Source organism: Colobus angolensis, unplaced genomic scaffold, assembly GCF_000951035.1.
Source record: "Colobus angolensis palliatus isolate OR3802 unplaced genomic scaffold, Cang.pa_1.0 Scaffold4, whole genome shotgun sequence".
NCBI classification, from domain to species: Eukaryota; Metazoa; Chordata; class Mammalia; order Primates; family Cercopithecidae; genus Colobus; species Colobus angolensis.
The window spans coordinates 14121071-14128855 of NW_012117376.1; positions in this window are offsets into that span (position 1 = coordinate 14121071).

Consider the following 7785-nt stretch of genomic DNA (forward strand, 5'->3'; position numbering starts at 1 on the left):
AACTGCAGTGTGAGAGAAAAAGGAGTGGAAAGTGGCTTCAGGGCTTGGGGCCAAGAACTGGAATTTGCCATTTGCTAGGACTTCAGTTCGAGAAGTCAACATTGAACGTGCAAAATTTGAGATGACTACAAACATAAAAGTAGAGATGTTGACTAAAATTAAATAAATGAGCCTGGAGTGCCAGACAGAGCCCTGGACTGAAATATATAAATTTGGGATTTCGGGAGAGAGAGGTTGCAGTGAGCCAAGATCACACCACTGTACTCCAGCCTGGGTGACAGAGTGAGTGAGATGTTGTCTCAAAAAATAAATAAATAAATAAATAAATAAATAAATAAATCTGGGATTTGCCAGCACAGAGATGGTATTTCAGGCTTGAGACTGGTGAGATCACCAAGGGAATGAGTGTAGACAGAAAAGAGAAGACCAGGGAGTAAGTCCTGGGCATTTCATTCTTTAGAGGCTGAGTGGATATGGAGGAAACCACAGCAGTCAGTGAAACAGAAGGAAAACTAGGACACTGTGGTGTTTTAGAAGTCAAGGGAAGGTCCACGCATGGTGGCTCACACCTGTAATCCCAGCACTTCGGGAGGCTGGGGCGGGTGGATCACTTGAGGCCAAGAGTTCAAGACCAGCCTGGCCAACATGGAGAAACCCACATCTCTACCAAAAAATACAAAACTTAGCTGGGCATGGTAGCCTGCGCCTGTAGTCCCAGCTATTCCAGAGGCTGAGGCACCAGAATCACTTGAATCTCAGAAGCAGAGATTGCAGTGAGCAGAGATCACACCACTACACTCCAGTCCAGGCAACAGAGTAAGACTCTGTCTCAAAAAAAAAAAAAAAAAAAAAAGCCAAAGGAAGAAAGTATTAAAAGGGGCCAGGCACATTGGCTCATGACTGTAATCCCAGAACTTTGGAAGGCCGAGGTAGGTGGATCACCTGAGGTCAGGAGTTCGAGACCAGCCTGGTCAACATGGTGAAACCCTGTCTCTACTAAAAATACAATAATTAGCTAGGCGTGGTGGTGGGCACCTGTAATCCCAGCTACTTGGGAGGCTGAGTGAACCTGGGAAGCAGAGGTTGCAGTGAGCAGAGATCGTGCTGCTGCACTGCAGCCTGGGTGACAAAGTGAGAATCCATCAAGAAAGAAAGAAAATAAAGAAAGAGAGAGAAAGAGAGAAAGAAAGAAAGGAAAGAAAGAAAGAAAAGAAAGAAAGAAAGAAAGAATTACAAAGAAGGAATGATCAGCTGTGTCTTGGGCAATTTAGAGGTTAAATAAAATATGAGGATTAAGAATAATTAAAATCGGAGAAAATTTTGCAAATCATATAAGGGATTATATCTAGAATAAATAAAGAACCCTTACAACTCAACGATAATAAATAGCACAATTTAAAAATGGGCAAAGGAACTGAATTGACATTTCTCCAAAGATACAGATGACCGATAAGCACATGAAAAGATACTCACCTCATTAGCCATCAGGAAAATGCAATCAAAACCACAATGAGACACTATTTCACGCCTATCAGGATGGCTATAGTCAAAAAGGACAGTAATCAACAAGTGTTGGTGAGGATGTGGAGAAATTGGAGTCCTCAAACACTGCTAGTGAGAATGAAAAATGGTGCAGCTGCTTTGGAAAACAGTCTGACAGTTCCTCAAATGGCTAAACAAAAAAATTACCTTACGACCAACATTTCTACTCCTGAATGTATGCTGAAGAGAAATGAAAACATATAGGTTAAGGCGCGATGGCTCATGCCTGTAATCCCAGCACTTTGGGAGCTTGAGATAGGTGGATCCCTTGAGGTCAGGAGTTCGAGACCAGTCTCGCCAACATGGCAAAACTCCATCTCTACTAAAAATACAAAAATTAGCCGGGAGTAGTGGTGCACTCCTGTAATCCCAGCTACTTGGGAGGCTGAGGCAGGATAATCACTTGAACCCAGGAGGCAGAGGTTGCAATGAGCCAAAATTGCACCATTGCACTCCAGCCTTGGTGACAGAGCCAGACTCCGTCTCTAAATAAATAAATAAACAAACAAACAAACAGTTTTTAAAAATGGATGAATTATATGTTACATGAATTATATCTCAGTGAAGTTGTTCTTTTATAAAAGTAATTGGCTGGGCACAGTGGCTCACGCCTGTAATCCCAGCACTTTGGGAGGCCAAGGTGGGCGGATCACCTGAGGTCAGGAGTTCAAGACCAGCCTGGCCAACATGGTGAAACCTTGTTGTTACTAAAAATACAAAATTAGTTAGTCATGGTGGCATATGCCTGTAATCCCAGCTACTTGGGAGGCTGAGGCAGGAGAATCACTTGAGCCCAGGATGTGAAGGTTGCAGTGAGCTGAGATTGCACCACTGCACTCCAGCCTGGGCAACAAGAGTGAAATTCTGTCTCAATAAATAAATAAATAAATAAATAAAATTAATTAGATTTGGCAATGTGAAGGTCACTGGCGACTCTGACAAAAGCAGTTTGGGTAGAGTGCTGGCAACAGAAGCCTGGCTGAAGTGTATGCAAGAGCGAACAGGAGAACCCTGAAAGCAGCAACAATTGTAGATGCTGTCAAAGAGTTTTGCTATACAGAGAAGTGGGGGCCGGGCATGTTGGCTCACGCCTGTAATCCCAACTCTTTGGGAGGCCAAGATGGGCAGATCACCTGAGGTCAGGAGTTCGAGACCAGCCTGGCTAACATGTGAAACCCTGTGTCTACTAAAAATAGAAAAATTAGCCAGGCGAAGTGGTGGGCACCTGTAATCCTAGCTACTTGGGAGGCTGAGGCAGGAGAATCACTTGAATGGGAGAGGTGGAGTTTGCAGTGAGCCGCTGCACTTCAGCTTGGTGACAGAGAGAGACTCTGGCTTAAAAAAAAGAAAAAAAAAAAAGAGAAGTGGGGTAGAAGAGGAGGGAGATTTGGAGTCAAGAGAGGCTCTTGGTTTTGTTGTAGGTTTTCTTTTTTTAAGATGCAATAAAGTTTTGTTTTTTTTTTGAGACGGAGTCTCGCTCTGTTGCCCAGGCTGGAGTGCAGTGGCCGGATCTCAGCTCACTGCAAGCTCCTCCTCCCGGGTTTACACCATTCTCCTGCCTCAGCCTCCCGAGTAGATGGGATTACAGACACACGCCACCATGCCAGGCTAATTTTTGTATTTTTAGTAGAGACAGTGTTTCACCATGTTGGCCAGGCTGGTCTCAAACTCCTGACTTCAGGTGATCCTCCCATCTTGGCCTCCCAAAGTGCTGGGACTATAGGTGTGAGCCACCGCGCTCGGCCTGAAGTTATTATTATTTGAGAAAGGATCTCACCCTTGCCCAGGCTAGAGTACAGTGGCACAATCATAGCTCATGGCAGCCTTGAACTCTCATGCTCAAGTAATCCTTCTGCCTCAGCCTCCTGAGTAACTAGAACTACAAGCGTGAGCCATCACGCGCGGCTAATTGTTTTTCATTATTTTATTTTGGAGACAGGGTCTTGCTGTGTTGCCTAGGCTGCTCTTGAACTCCTGGCCTCAAGTGATCCTTCCTGCCTAGGCCTCCCAAAGTGCTAGGAATATAGGTGTGAGCCACTACTCCTGGCCCAAGAGATCATATTTTAATGATGATTGGAATGATCTAGTCAGGGACAGAGGGACACTTGCTGGAGCAAAGGCCTTGAGCTTGTGAGAAGGATGGGGTGTGGTATACAAATGGAGGTGTAAGCCTTGGAGAGGAGCAAGCAGGGTTCATTCTCAGGGGCAGGAGTGGAGGCTGAAAACGACAAGGCACAGACCCAGGTGAACGGATAGAAGTGTTGAGTCCAGGGAAATTGTCTTCTTGATACTGGTGGGCTGGGGAAGGTCCCCTAAAGCCAGCAGAACCTCAACCCAGCCAGTGTCCAGGTTCTTGATGCCATTGCGAGAAGCAATTCCCGAATGAGTCAGAAAGTAGTGAAAGTACCGAGATTTATTGCAAAGCAAAAAGTACACACTGAACAGAGGTGTGGTCAGACTCAACAGAGAGTCACACAAGAGGGTTTGGGTTTGCCTTTATGGGTTTCTTTTTTTTTTTTTTTTTTTTTTTTTTTTTTTTTTTTTTTTTTTTTTTTTGAGATAGAGTCTCACTCCCACCGCATAGGCTGGGCTGCAGTGGTGCAACACTGGCTTACTGCCACCTCCACCTTCCAGGTTCAAGCAATTCTCCTTCCTCAGCCTCCCGAGTAGCTGGGATTACAGGCATGCACCACCACACCCAGCTGATTTTTGTATTTTTCGTAGAGACGGGGTTTCACCATGTTGGCCAGGCTGGTCTCGAACTCCTGACCTCAGGTGATCCATCCGCTTCAGCCTCCCAAAGTGCTAAGATTACAGGCATGAGCCACCATGCCCAGCCAGTGGTGGAATATTCATGAAAACTCCTGGAGAAAGGTGGAGATTTCTTGGAACTGTGGCGCCACTCATTTTTACACCAATTATGGGTGTTCTCAGAACTGCTGTGGTGCTGGTGGGTGTGTGATTTTTGGTATGTTAATGGGCATGTAATTGTTGTAGGAAAAAACGGGTTCTTCTCACAGGACCAAGAAGAGTTAGGCACGCAGACACTTTGAAGGGTGAGGGGGAACAGAATTTATTGGGTGAAAAGGGAAAAAAAACTCAGCATAGCAAGAGGGGTTCCTGCTTACAGGCCCCCACCTCACAGATTGAATCCCAGGTCCCCACCCAGGAACAGGAGAGGCCACACTCCTCCCCCTCGCAAATGGTGTGAACTTCCTGAGTCTCCACCCCATCCTCCCAGTGGGCAGGCTGGTGGGAGATTCTCCGGGGACCCTCCCCCTTATCTTCCTTCTGCAACTATCATAATGAGGTCCGGGGAAAAACCTATGTCAAATCCAGCACCATGTTGGGTCCAGTCAGTCTCAGCCAGCTTGGTCCACATCCTGTTCTTCAGAGTCTTATTAGCCCCTCGCCTATAGTCATGTGAAACTGCCGTCTGGAATTTTTATTCTCCTCTGACCACCCATACTATTCCTCTTACTCTGATTGCCTGTTTTCTTAGTGAAGTAGGAAGCAGAAACACCGGATGAGAGGACAATGGGGGAGGAGCTGTCAGGGACAGAGGAGAGAGAAGTTATGTCCTTGTCCTGCAGGACTGCGGGAGAGTGAAAAGCCTGGGTCATGTGGTGGGATTGCCCGCCAGCGAGTGCTAAGGGCCCCTGGAGGATAGTGGGCATGACGTTCGAAGGAGACCAGTCGGCAGGGCTGTGTCTTTCACTAGCCTCTGTCACCTGTGTGGAATTAACCAGGGTGTGGCCTTGCCAGGTGGATGCAGTTTAATGACAGTGGGCAAGGGGGTTGGGGGAAGTAATTATAAGGGGTTGCTAGGATGTAATTATAGCAATGTTTCATGGAGTCTAGCTGGTAAAAGAGGAAAGTCAAGACATGAGGGAGGCAAGGAATAGTGACTAAAAACAGTATCAGTGGACTGGAGGTTCTGGCAGGTCAAAGAACTACTGGACTCCCAGCTGTACAGGAGTGAGTTGGAAAGATAGGAGGTGGTGTTAGGAGGATAGGATACTTGGTATTCAAATTACCTGGGGTAGGGGTACAATTATTGTTAATGACAAGGTCCATTACCTTGGTAGGACCTGAGGTAGGGTGGAGGACAAAAACCATAGAAGGAGGGGATAGGTGATCCTCTTTATTTTAGGGTGTGTAGCTGAACTCACTGGGTCATCTTCAGAGGCAGAGCCCTGGATAGAGAACAGGCCTGGGATTCAGTCAGAGCTGGCTATAAAGTCCCTCTTTCCAACTGTGGAGCCCTGAACAAATTAGCCTCTCTGAGCTTCAGTTTCCACTTCTGCAAAGTAAGAGTTTGCACCTTTTCATAAGATCATGTTCTGCAAATTAAATGAGGCCACGTGCAGTGACTCACGCCTGTAATCCCAGCTTTTTGGGAGGCTGACGCAGGCGGATCACTTGAGGTCAGCAGTTCGAGACTAGCCTGGGCAACATGGTGAAACCCCGTCTCTACCCAAAAATACAAAAATTGGCTGGGCATGGTACTGCACGCCTGTAATCCCAGCTACTCAGGAGGCTGAGGTGGGAGAATCGCTTGAACCCGGGAGGCAGAGGTTGCAGTGAGTCAAGGTTGTGCCATTGCACTGCAGCCTGGGAGACAGAGCAAGACTCTGTCTCAAAAAAAAACAGAAGGCCGGGCACAGTGGAAGGTTGAGCCGGGTGGGTCACGAGGTCAGGAATTCCAGACCAGCCTGGCCAACATAGTGAAACTCTGTCTCTACTAAAAATACAAATTATTAGCCGGGCACGGTGGCACGCGCCTGTAATCCCAGCTATTCGGGAGGCTAAGGCAGGAGAATCATTTGAACCCAGGAGGCGGAGGTCGTAGTGAGCCGAGATTGCACCATTGCATTCCAGCCCAGGCGACAGTGTGAGACTCCAATTCAAAAAAGAAAAAGACACAAAATAAATAAATGAAAGACTGTGTGGAAACACCTAGTGCAGTTCCAGGCACAGAGGGCACTCAGTAACCTGGGCTGATAACATAGCTACACAGCACTTCCCAGAATACTTTTGTCTGGGGTCCCAAAGCTGGGGAGGGGCCAATGTATGAAACAAGATTCTCCCCAGGACCCTTTCTCCCTTCCCACCATCTCAAACATAGAAGAGATGCATGGAAGAGCCTGACTCCTATTTCACTCCCATTTTACAGAATAGGAAACTGAGGTCCAGATAGGGAAAGTGATTATATCACTAAGACTCAATTATCATACAGAGTAAGTTTCCTTTTAAAATTATTGAGGCCTGGCATGGTGGATCAAGCCTCTAATCCCAGCACCTTGGGATTATCTCCCACCTAGGTGGGAGAATTGTTTGAACCCAGGAGTTCGAGACCAGCCTGACCAACATGGTGAGACTCAATCTCTATAAATAAAACAATTAGCCCAGCATGGTAGTGCATGCCTGTGGTCCCAGCTACTGTGAAGACCAAGGTGGGAGGATCACTTGAGCCTGGAAGCTGAAGGCTGCAGTGAGCCAGGATCAAGTTACTGCATTTTAGCCTGGGCAACAGAGCAAGACCCCATCTCAAAAAGAATCAGTTGGCCAGGTAAGGTGACTCACGCCTGTAATACTAGTACTTTGGGAGGCCGAGGAAGGCAGATCACTTGAAGTCAGGAGTTCGAGACTAGCCTGGCCAACATGATGAAACCTTGTGTCTACTAAAAATACAAAAATTAGCCAGGCATGGTGGTACATGCCTGTAGTCCCAGCTACTTGGGAGGCTAAGGCAGGAGAATCACTTGAACCCAGGAGGCAGAGGTTGCAGTGAGCCGAGATCATGTCACTGCACTCCAGCCTGGACGACAGAGCGAGACTCCGTCTCAAAAAAAAGGATCAGTCGGAGTTCAGGTGCAGGGTCTCATGCCTATTATTGAAGTGCTTTGAGAGGCAAAGACAGGAGGATCACTTGAGGTGAGGAGACACCACCCTGAGTAAAATAGTAAGACCCCATTTCTGCAAAAAAATTTAAAAAGTTAGCTTGGCATAGTCCTAGCTACTCAGGAGGCTGAGGTGGAAGGATCACTTGAGCCCAGATGTTTGAGGCTGCAGTTGAGCTATGATCACGCCACTGCATTCCAGTCTGGGTGACAGGAGAAGCAAGACCATGTCTCTAAAAAAATAAGAATAAAAATAAAGCCAGGCGCGGTGGCTCATGCCTGTAATCCCAGCTACTCGGGAGGCTGAGGCAGGAGAATCATTTGAACCCAGGAGGCGGAG